The 12706-nt window shown below is 43.1% G+C and overlaps 1 protein-coding gene and 2 long non-coding RNA genes across 5 annotated transcripts in view; 2 read left to right on the forward strand and 1 right to left on the reverse strand.

Annotated features, from left to right (window-relative positions):
• The window catches only part of PRDM10 (PR/SET domain 10), a 905887-nt gene that overhangs the window by 713845 nt on the left and 179336 nt on the right, over positions 1-12706 (forward strand). The window lies entirely within an intron of this gene.
• Positions 2015-3525, reverse strand: LOC138283329 (uncharacterized). The gene is made up of 3 exons (XR_011201193.1): positions 3476-3525; positions 2750-2869; positions 2015-2044 (listed from the first exon to the last, which is right to left on the reverse strand). It is a non-coding gene; the product is annotated as an uncharacterized lncRNA (long non-coding RNA).
• On the forward strand, positions 10545-12055 carry LOC138283330 (uncharacterized). The gene is made up of 3 exons (XR_011201194.1): positions 10545-10594; positions 11201-11320; positions 12026-12055. It is a non-coding gene; the product is annotated as an uncharacterized lncRNA (long non-coding RNA).

Raw genomic sequence — 12706 nt, forward strand, 5'->3', positions numbered from 1 at the left:
TCATTGAGTTGTCTGTCTATTTCTGCAACATAGTCACTCCTGTTCATGACGACGACATTGCCCCCTTTGTCAGCCTCCCTGATAACTATATCTGGACATATGGAGAGTTTATGCAGCGCACGCAGTTCCTCGGAGTTGAGATTGTTGGAAGGTCTGTGGGTGCGTGTGCTCCTTTTGTCCTCTAGGTTATAGAGTTCCGTACTGACGGCTTGGTAGAAGACGTCAATGTGATTGTCTGGCGGTAGCGTGGGGACAAACATGGAATTGGGTTTGAGCCCACTGTTGACATCCAAGTTGGGTATAACATTGAGTTGAACCAGTAGTTCATCAAAGCTAGGTGATGGTGAAGATGTGTTATCCAGGGAGAGAACCGTATGGATATCCTGAAGATCTCCAATGGTTTGATTGCAAGTAGGTGGTGCCGTGTGGGCATTTTTGTTGGTATCAGGTTTGTTGTGGAAGAACTTTTTAAGTTTGAGGTTACGTATGAATTTAAAGAGATCTATGTGTATGTTGGTGTAATCAGGTTTAGAAGAAGGACAGAAGCCCAGACCCTTTTTCAAGACATTTATTTCGTGCATAGACAGTTGTAAACTGGAAAGATTCATAACCTGAACTGTTTCTTCACAAATGCTAGGGGTGGGCTGCAAGGAGAGAATACTCATGGCCTCTGAGTTTTCGTGGTGGAACGTGTTGTCATGCCCCCCCTGGTGTTTGTTGCGGTGTTTCCTGCCCCCCCTGCGGGTGGGTCTATGTTTGTGCCTGATCTGTTGTAGTTCTGTCGAAGTCCCTTTCTGTATCTGCCAAGTTCCTCTAAAAAAGAATTTGATTGTTGTGTGGTATTATGTAGAGTCATATTGGTAGAAGACCCTTCCCTAGGTGGGTCTGAGCAATCACTCGAAATGTTGGAGATATCTGATAAGCTGCCCGTGATTGCCTCAGCAGGCGTATAGATATTTGTCGGTCTAGTGTTAGACTCCTTGTTAACCTGATCGAACTTTCGTGCAAAAGTGTAGATCCTGCCATTCTTGTAATCATTGTCATCTCTGACAAGTTTTCGCATTTTCTTATCTTTTATGTATAACTGGTAACCAGTGAGTATCTCCCTCATAATAGTGTAGTTCTTGTCCGTTGCTTCTGGGAGGTTGAGATTTTTAATCTCCTCCTCCAGAGATGTGATGTCTAGAAGTAATTTGGTACGTTTTCTGTCCGAATGTTTGATCAGTATGTTAATCGTACTGAAAGAGGTAGAGGAGATAAGGTGTTCCCATTACCCGAGTAAGTCAGGGTCAAGGTCTTCAAATGATGGGAATATAATCACTCGTAGACCTCTAGGTACTTGTTTAATTTCCAAGTAGCGTTTAAGAGTGGTAATGTCCCACCAACGGGCTAGTTCCTGTTTTCTTAACCTCTCTAGCTTAATAAATTTCTGTCTTAGTCCTTGTGTGGAAGGTGTGGGATCTGTGGTACGGGGAGCTAGGGGTTTCCTGGAAAAAAGCTCAGCAGCCAGGGTGTCCCGGTTGTCGTCAAAGAAAGCCATGTTGAGTAACCTAAAAGGAGGGTATTCCTTTCGATCAAAAGAAACACAGATAATGTAGTTTAAATGGTACGTGTTGCTAGAGTGCGGCTCACCCTGTTCAGAAAGAACATAACAAGGAACAGAGAAATGGGGCAGTAAGGGTGAGAGGTGCCGCTCTTCTAGACAGTAGACATGTGGTTTAAACAGAATAGATAAGTGAGAGTAAAGTCCGGTGCAGAATGGCCCGGTGCCTTACTGCCCGGTAGGCACCAAAACGGGTACTAGGAGTACCCTAGAGCAAAAATGGGAAAACATTGGCCACAGCACACAGAGAGTAATGTCCAACAGTAAGGCAGAAAAAGATATTCCTGGTGTGGTTCCGAGAGTTGAGGGAAGTATAAAGTTGAAACGAGTCTCAAATCCTGTTTGCAGATGGTGTCTTTATTCGTAGGTGCTTAGAAAGCATTAAGTCATCATGGAGATACAGCCAACACGTGTTTCGTCACACAAGTGACTTTATCAAGGCTGTAATAAAGTAATGACAGCAAACATTGGATACATATGTGTGTATTGGAATCTGGTGTGAAACCAGAAAGCGTTCTGATTGTGTAAGTGAGTAAGTGATTAACATGGCTTTAGAGGTGAGTGGTAGTGGGGTCAAATAACAGCACCGTGATCAAGTTTTAAAGTTGGTCTATAAAAGCAAAATGTTGGAGAGTAATAGAGTATATGCAATTTGAAGCAGTGTGAGCATGCAATTGTTGTGCAATAGGGAGAAACTTAAAAGTCTACGAGAAATGTAGGAGAGAAAGTAGAAAAGATAAAGGGGAGATACGGCTAAATGCAAGTTTTAGAAAAAAGAAACAGTAATGAAGGCGGTGAGCCCAGAGGGCATAACAGAAGGGTGAGAGTCATACCTGGGACAGCAGGCTTAAGTAGGTTTGGTGGTGGTGTGTAGTAGTGAAGTATAGGTGGGCTGGAGAGAAAGTGAGTGAGATGGATCAGAGAAAAAGAGAGCAATAGAATGGGATAAGTAATCGTGTGTGACAGGATAGTTGGGAAAACGTAGAGAGCTAAAAAATGTAAAGGTAAGGTGATAAGAAGGAAAAAGGTGGGGAAAATTGTAAAGGTAAGGCGATAAGAAGGAAAGAGGTGAGGAAAAGTTGGATTAGAGAGAAAGGAAAATCTATATAAATAGAAGAAAGATAAGAATGGTCAGTGAGAACATACCTGAGTAAATGGTAAAGAACTGAAATAGGTATGGCTGCGCCAGGCAGCTGCAGGTGCGTGTGTAAAAGGCTTGCATGAAATCGAAGATATGAGAAGGCCCTGATAAGCCTATAAAATGACCTAAAGTGGTAACAAGGAAGAAAATAGGTATATAAAGCGAGGGCAGGATTTTAAAAAAGAGTAAACGCAGTAAAAGCCGGTGAATGAATATCCAGTTTAAATAAGCGGTTGGTAATTGGTGATTTAAGGTAAAAAGAATTATTTGTTGCGTCTGAGTAAGAGTCATACCGGTATAGAGACACAGAATCGGGGTGTAAGTGGCCTCAAAATGAACAAGTCACGGTTGGGAGAATGCAAAAAATATAACCCGGGTCGTGGTGAGCGGCTGGTGAGGGCTCGACACACGTGAGTCTAGTTAATTAAAAATGACCGCAGGGGCGAGGGCGTGCACTAAATAACGGTGAGAAAATCACTGAGAGAAAGGATAAAGTGCGAGTCTCGATCGTAAGGCGAGGTAAGTGATAAGCACATTGAAGTGACTGTTGCCCGTGAAGAGGAGCGTAGGGGTGTGGGTATAACTAGAGTGATTAGGGGGGAAAGGAACGCTTAAAACATGGAGTAATAGAAGCGATTCTCGTTTTTAGGAAATATCTAGCAAAATGCGTTAACTAGTGGCAGTGAGGACCGCGTTACGATGAGCGTGGCGAAGGCGAGTTGGGAACTTACCGAGTAGTAGCGTAGTGGTGAGCTGACCGGTAAACGCGAGATCGAGTAATGATCTGCGAGGGGAAATACTAGTAGATTAAGTAGGAGGCAGAGGTCCAGTTGACATGGAAAAGGGACTAAGTTAAATAAGCTGCACTGATGACCCTCTTTGGTGTGACTGGGCTGAAAGGGTGAAAGCGACGGCCATCTTGAATGTAAATCGGAGAAAATGTGACACCATATAATAGGAAAAGCATAAACAGTAGAAACGTTAGTAAGGGTTCGACAGTGACTCTGTTGATGCTGGGCACCGAGAAGGTGCCTGGAGAACCGGAGAAGAGGATAGAATCAAGACATATGAGAGTGACAGTGTGATTGTGTCCAAGGATATAATAGGTGTGTAATGTTACACTACTGCACTATACAGTTGTGATGGTAAATGAGACCAACAAGAGGTAGAGGCAATGAAGTGTAGTAGGTAGGTGCAACAGTTGAGCCATATGCATAGAAACATGTATACATCAGTGGGATATACAGTAGTCCTCAGTATTATACAGTGTTTGGGAAATATTAGTCAACAGTATAAGAGCCATTCATATTTGTTACAATGAAAAGAAACAGAAACTATATAGTTCTTTGCATTGAATGTGTTCTCAGTGTAGTGAGTGGGTGTAGCAGTTCACACCCATTGCATAAAAACATGTGTTTATTAATGGGATATACAATAGTTCACAGTATTGTTAATGTTTAGGAAATATTAGTAATAGTTGTAAGAGCCCTTCACATGTGTCGTCGTGAGGAGATAAGTATATAGCACTAAGATGGTAAACAGTGGTCCACAGTATTACTAGAGTTAGGAAATATTAGGTAACGGTATGTGAGCGAATCTCATGCGTCGCAGTGACAAGTTACAACAATCAAATCAGTATATGTGGACGTACTGTACATGCGCAATGGAAAATCAAATTAAAGAAGTAGAGACCATGAAGTACAGTAAGTATAGTAGTTAACACAATTTGTGTAAGCGCATACATGTACCAATAAGGAATACAGTAGTGCACAATATTAGTGAAAACAGGCAATGCTAATGTGTATACTGTAGACAGGAGGAATGGCGAATCATGCGAGAAAAAAGTGAAGTTCACGATCAGTGTTCAAGCCTAGTTCAACTGCGCGAAGCTTTATGATCCATTTAGATTCGCATCTACGTAGATCCCTGGTTCTATCTCCCCATCTTGGTGAATTGGGAACTTGAGTGATGCCATGGAATCTAAGGCTCAGGAGATCCTGCTCCCCGTGCGATGTGTTGAAATGGACAGCCATAGGATAGCTGATGTTAGCATTCCTGATGGCTCTGACATGTTCCTGAATACGTTCTTTTAGTGGGCGTATTGAACTGCCAACATAGATCAGACCACATACACATATCAGACAGTAGACAGTGAACTTCGTGTTGCAATTCATGAAAGTCTTGATGTGATGCGTGGTCACGGTGTTGTAGGAAAAGGAAGTGGTTTTGTTAAGGGCTAGTTGGCAAGAGATACAGCAACCACATTTGTAAAAACCATTTGGTTTCGCGGGAATCCACCCTGTGGATGGTGTCAGAGGTGTAGGACAGAGAAAGCTCGGGCACAGAATGTTCCTAAGGGTCCGACCTCTGCTGTGTACAATGGTAGGAGACCCTCCTATTGAGTCTTTGAGGCAAGTGTCCAACCTTAACAGATGCCAATGTTTCTTGAGAATACGTAGCACATCCTTACTTGCAGGGCTGTATTGGGTAATGAAAGAGACCGGTCTGCTGTTGGAGAGACCCTGAGCCACTGGTTCTTTGCGGTTCTTAATCAGTAAATCGTGTTGGTTTTTGTTACATATACGTTTTCTGGCCGCCGAGATGAGTTTGTTGGTATACCCTCTAGTTTGAAAACGGTAAGTCAGGTTCTTAAGCTCCTGTTTAAAGATGTCATTGTCAGTGCAGTTGCGCCGAATTCTAACCATTTCGCCGTATGGGATGGCCCTAATCTGTGAAAGGGGGTGGGCGCTGTGAGCATGTAGTACAGAATTGCAGGCGGTGGGTTTCCTGTACAGTCTAGACATGATCTTGTTGTCGGTGATGTACAAAAGCAAGTCGAGGAACTCGATTTTGGTCGTGTCCATTTTGTGAGTGAAAACTAAGTTAAAATCATTGGTGTTAAGGTGTTTGATGAGTATATTGAGATCCGAGACATTGCCAGTCCAGATAGCTAGAATATCATCAATATATCTACCCCAATACAGGATATGTTCAGTAAGATCAGGCGGGCAGTTGGACCATAGGTGTTTTTTCTCAAATTGACCCATGTAGAGATTGGCATATGAAGGGGAGAATTTAGCTCCCATGGCTACACCTTGACACTGTCGGTACCATCTACCATCATGTAAGAATACATTGTTCTCTAGTACCAACCGTGTGAGGTCAAGCAGCATACGTGTGTGATCAAATAGTGTGGCATCTCGGGTATTGAGCGTACGTTGGAGCATTTCCAGTCCCCTTTCCAGGGGGATGGATGTGTAAAGAGAACTAACGTCGAGGCAGACAAACATAAAGTCTTCTGACCAGGGTGAGCCGCACTCTAGCAACACGTACCATTTAAACTACATTATCTGTGTTTCTTTTGATCGAAAGGAATACCCTCCTTTTAGGTTACTCAACATGGCTTTCTTTGACGACAACCGGGACACCCTGGCTGCTGAGCTTTTTTCCAGGAAACCCCTAGCTCCCCGTACCACAGATCCCACACCTTCCACACAAGGACTAAGACAGAAATTTATTAAGCTAGAGAGGTTAAGAAAACAGGAACTAGCCCGTTGGTGGGACATTACCACTCTTAAACGCTACTTGGAAATTAAACAAGTACCTAGAGGTCTACGAGTGATTATATTCCCATCATTTGAAGACCTTGACCCTGACTTACTCGGGGAATGGGAACACCTTATCTCCTCTACCTCTTTCAGTACGATTAACATACTGATCAAACATTCGGACAGAAAACGTACCAAATTACTTCTAGACATCACATCTCTGGAGGAGGAGATTAAAAATCTCAACCTCCCAGAAGCAACGGACAAGAACTACACTATTATGAGGGAGATACTCACTGGTTGCCAGTTATACATAAAAGATAAGAAAATGCGAAAACTTGTCAGAGATGACAATGATTACAAGAATGGCAGGATCTACACTTTTGCACGAAAGTTCGATCAGGTTAACAAGGAGTCTAACACTAGACCGACAAATATCTATACGCCTGCTGAGGCAATCACGGGCAGCTTATCAGATATCTCCAACATTTCGAGTGATTGCTCAGACCCACCTAGGGAAGGGTCTTCTACCAATATGACTCTACATAATACCACACAACAATCAAATTCTTTTTTAGAGGAACTTGGCAGATACAGAAAGGGACTTCGACAGAACTACAACAGATCAGGCACAAACATAGACCCACCCGCAGGGGGGGCAGGAAACACCGCAACAAACACCAGGGGGGGCATGACAACACGTTCCACCACGAAAACTCAGAGGCCATGAGTATTCTCTCCTTGCAGCCCACCCCTAGCATTTGTGAAGAAACAGTTCAGGTTATGAATCTTTCCAGTTTACAACTGTCTATGCACGAAATAAATGTCTTGAAAAAGGGTCTGGGCTTCTGTCCTTCTTCTAAACCTGATTACACCAACATACACATAGATCTCTTTAAATTCATACGTAACCTCAAACTTAAAAAGTTCTTCCACAACAAACCTGATACCAACAAAAATGCCCACACGGCACCACCTACTTGCAATCAAACCATTGGAGATCTTCAGGATATCCATACGGTTCTCTCCCTGGATAACACATCTTCACCATCACCTAGCTTTGATGAACTACTGGTTCAACTCAATGTTATACCCAACTTGGATGTCAACAGTGGGCTCAAACCCAATTCCATGTTTGTCCCCACGCTACCGCCAGACAATCACATTGACGTCTTCTACCAAGCCGTCAGTACGGAACTCTATAACCTAGAGGACAAAAGGAGCACACGCACCCACAGACCTTCCAACAATCTCAACTCCGAGGAACTGCGTGCGCTGCATAAACTCTCCATATGTCCAGATATAGTTATCAGGGAGGCTGACAAAGGGGGCAATGTCGTCGTCATGAACAGGAGTGACTATGTTGCAGAAATAGACAGACAACTCAATGACACCCAGGCCTACTCTCTACTACCAAATAACCCTCTTTCCAACATTACCAGCATGATCAAAAAGAAATTGACATTTTGGAGAAATCACTGTCTCCTGACTGACTTAGAATACAGATTTCTGTACATCGAGGCGCCCCGGGCTCCTTGTATATACATCTTACCAAAAGTCCATAAGCCAGGGGGCTTTCCTCCTGGCAGACCCATTATCTCAGGGATTGGTTCACCTACGGAACACATCTCTGAGTACATTGACTCCTTTCTCCAACCCTTGGTTCATAACCTTCCGTCCTACATACAGGACACCCGTGACTTGTTGTGTCAATTGGAAGACATTGATTGGTCAGAAGACTTTATGTTTGTCTGCCTCGACGTTAGTTCTCTTTACACATCCATCCCCCTGGAAAGGGGACTGGAAATGCTCCAACGTACGCTCAATACCCGAGATGCCACACTATTTGATCACACACGTATGCTGCTTGACCTCACACGGTTGGTACTAGAGAACAATGTATTCTTACATGATGGTAGATGGTACCGACAGTGTCAAGGTGTAGCCATGGGAGCTAAATTCTCCCCTTCATATGCCAATCTCTACATGGGTCAATTTGAGAAAAAACACCTATGGTCCAACTGCCCGCCTGATCTTACTGAACATATCCTGTATTGGGGTAGATATATTGATGATATTCTAGCTATCTGGACTGGCAATGTCTCGGATCTCAATATACTCATCAAACACCTTAACACCAATGATTTTAACTTAGTTTTCACTCACAAAATGGACACGACCAAAATCGAGTTCCTCGACTTGCTTTTGTACATCACCGACAACAAGATCATGTCTAGACTGTACAGGAAACCCACCGCCTGCAATTCTGTACTACATGCTCACAGCGCCCACCCCCTTTCACAGATTAGGGCCATCCCATACGGCGAAATGGTTAGAATTCGGCGCAACTGCACTGACAATGACATCTTTAAACAGGAGCTTAAGAACCTGACTTACCGTTTTCAAACTAGAGGGTATACCAACAAACTCATCTCGGCGGCCAGAAAACGTATATGTAACAAAAACCAACACGATTTACTGATTAAGAACCGCAAAGAACCAGTGGCTCAGGGTCTCTCCAACAGCAGACCGGTCTCTTTCATTACCCAATACAGCCCTGCAAGTAAGGATGTGCTACGTATTCTCAAGAAACATTGGCATCTGTTAAGGTTGGACACTTGCCTCAAAGACTCAATAGGAGGGTCTCCTACCATTGTACACAGCAGAGGTCGGACCCTTAGGAACATTCTGTGCCCGAGCTTTCTCTGTCCTACACCTCTGACACCATCCACAGGGTGGATTCCCGCGAAACCAAATGGTTTTTACAAATGTGGTTGCTGTATCTCTTGCCAACTAGCCCTTAACAAAACCACTTCCTTTTCCTACAACACCGTGACCACGCATCACATCAAGACTTTCATGAATTGCAACACGAAGTTCACTGTCTACTGTCTGATATGTGTATGTGGTCTGATCTATGTTGGCAGTTCAATACGCCCACTAAAAGAACGTATTCAGGAACATGTCAGAGCCATCAGGAATGCTAACATCAGCTATCCTATGGCTGTCCATTTCAACACATCGCACGGGGAGCAGGATCTCCTGAGCCTTAGATTCCATGGCATCACTCAAGTTCCCAATTCACCAAGATGGGGAGATAGAACCAGGGATCTACGTAGATGCGAATCTAAATGGATCATAAAGCTTCGCGCAGTTGAACTAGGCTTGAACACTGATCGTGAACTTCACTTTTTTCTCGCATGATTCGCCATTCCTCCTGTCTACAGTATACACATTAGCATTGCCTGTTTTCACTAATATTGTGCACTACTGTATTCCTTATTGGTACATGTATGCGCTTACACAAATTGTGTTAACTACTATACTTACTGTACTTCATGGTCTCTACTTCTTTAATTTGATTTTCCATTGCGCATGTACAGTACGTCCACATATACTGATTTGATTGTTGTAACTTGTCACTGCGACGCATGAGATTCGCTCACATACCGTTACCTAATATTTCCTAACTCTAGTAATACTGTGGACCACTGTTTACCATCTTAGTGCTATATACTTATCTCCTCACGACGACACATGTGAAGGGCTCTTACAACTATTACTAATATTTCCTAAACATTAACAATACTGTGAACTATTGTATATCCCATTAATAAACACATGTTTTTATGCAATGGGTGTGAACTGCTACACCCACTCACTACACTGAGAACACATTCAATACAAAGAACTATATAGTTTCTGTTTCTTGTCATTGTAACAAATATGAATGGCTCTTATACTGTTGACTAATATTTCCCAAACACTGTATAATACTGAGGACTACTGTATATCCCACTGATGTATACATGTTTCTATGCATATGGCTCAACTGTTGCACCTACCTACTACACTTCATTGCCTCTACCTCTTGTTGGTCTCATTTACCATCACAACTGTATAGTGCAGTAGTGTAACATTACACACCTATTATATCCTTGGACACAATCACACTGTCACTCTCATATGTCTTGATTCTATCCTCTTCTCCGGTTCTCCAGGCACCTTCTCGGTGCCCAGCATCAACAGAGTCACTGTCGAACCCTTACTAACGTTTCTACTGTTTATGCTTTTCCTATTATATGGTGTCACATTTTCTCCGATTTACATTCAAGATGGCCGTCGCTTTCACCCTTTCAGCCCAGTCACACCAAAGAGGGTCATCAGTGCAGCTTATTTAACTTAGTCCCTTTTCCATGTCAACTGGACCTCTGCCTCCTACTTAATCTACTAGTATTTCCCCTCGCAGATCATTACTCGATCTCGCGTTTACCGGTCAGCTCACCACTACGCTACTACTCGGTAAGTTCCCAACTCGCCTTCGCCACGCTCATCGTAACGCGGTCCTCACTGCCACTAGTTAACGCATTTTGCTAGATATTTCCTAAAAACGAGAATCGCTTCTATTACTCCATGTTTTAAGCGTTCCTTTCCCCCCTAATCACTCTAGTTATACCCACACCCCTACGCTCCTCTTCACGGGCAACAGTCACTTCAATGTGCTTATCACTTACCTCGCCTTACGATCGAGACTCGCACTTTATCCTTTCTCTCAGTGATTTTCTCACCGTTATTTAGTGCACGCCCTCGCCCCTGCGGTCATTTTTAATTAACTAGACTCACGTGTGTCGAGCCCTCACCAGCCGCTCACCACGACCCGGGTTATATTTTTTGCATTCTCCCAACCGTGACTTGTTCATTTTGAGGCCACTTACACCCCGATTCTGTGTCTCTATACCGGTATGACTCTTACTCAGACGCAACAAATAATTCTTTTTACCTTAAATCACCAATTACCAACCGCTTATTTAAACTGGATATTCATTCACCGGCTTTTACTGCGTTTACTCTTTTTTAAAATCCTGCCCTCGCTTTATATACCTATTTTCTTCCTTGTTACCACTTTAGGTCATTTTATAGGCTTATCAGGGCCTTCTCATATCTTCGATTTCATGCAAGCCTTTTACACACGCACCTGCAGCTGCCTGGCGCAGCCATACCTATTTCAGTTCTTTACCATTTACTCAGGTATGTTCTCACTGACCATTCTTATCTTTCTTCTATTTATATAGATTTTCCTTTCTCTCTAATCCAACTTTTCCTCACCTCTTTCCTTCTTATCGCCTTACCTTTACAATTTTCCCCACCTTTTTCCTTCTTATCACCTTACCTTTACATTTTTTAGCTCTCTACGTTTTCCCAACTATCCTGTCACACACGATTACTTATCCCATTCTATTTCTCTCTTTTTCTCTGATCCATCTCACTCACTTTCTCTCCAGCCCACCTATACTTCACTACTACACACCACCACCAAACCTACTTAAGCCTGCTGTCCCAGGTATGACTCTCACCCTTCTGTTATGCCCTCTGGGCTCACCGCCTTCATTACTGTTTCTTTTTTCTAAAACTTGCATTTAGCCGTATCTCCCCTTTATCTTTTCTACTTTCTCTCCTACATTTCTCGTAGACTTTTAAGTTTCTCCCTATTGCACAACAATTGCATGCTCACACTGCTTCAAATTGCATATACTCTATTACTCTCCAACATTTTGCTTTTATAGACCAACTTTAAAACTTGATCACGGTGCTGTTATTTGACCCCACTACCACTCACCTCTAAAGCCATGTTAATCACTTACTCACTTACACAATCAGAACGCTTTCTGGTTTCACACCAGATTCCAATACACACATATGTATCCAATGTTTGCTGTCATTACTTTATTACAGCCTTGATAAAGTCACTTGTGTGACGAAACACGTGTTGGCTGTATCTCCATGATGACTTAATGCTTTCTAAGCACCTACAAATAAAGACACCATCTGCAAACAGGATTTGAGACTCGTTTCAACTTTATACTTCCCTCAACTCTCGGAACCACACCAGGAATATCTTTTTCTGCCTTACTGTTGGACATTACTCTCTGTGTGCTGTGGCCAATGTTTTCCCATTTTTGCTCTAGGGTACTCCTAGTACCCGTTTTGGTGCCTACCGGGCAGTAAGGCACCGGGCCATTCTGCACCGGACTTTACTCTCACTTATCTATTCTGTTTAAACCACATGTCTACTGTCTAGAAGAGCGGCACCTCTCACCCTTACTGCCCCATTTCTCTGTTCAATGATGGCAGTATATTAAGTTGCAGTCCTCCGATCTCCATTGCACTGTAAATGTCTTGAGCGGGAGGGTCCCTAATCTGAACTTGATGAATAGTGTTTTAGTATAGGGAGGATTTACATTATCCATAAAGGCCTCAAATTTGGGGCTGCATTTATGGTCTAAAAACTGTAGAGTCAGACTGCCATGATTTTTTAACCAAATTTGGGCCAAAATGCTCTCCCAATAGCACCTTTTTACACGCTCCTTTGTTTCCTTGGTCAAATTGTGAGGAGCACTCCACACCTCCTCCATC

Source organism: Pleurodeles waltl, chromosome 3_1 (assembly GCF_031143425.1).
Source record: "Pleurodeles waltl isolate 20211129_DDA chromosome 3_1, aPleWal1.hap1.20221129, whole genome shotgun sequence".
NCBI lineage: Eukaryota > Metazoa > Chordata > Amphibia > Caudata > Salamandridae > Pleurodeles > Pleurodeles waltl.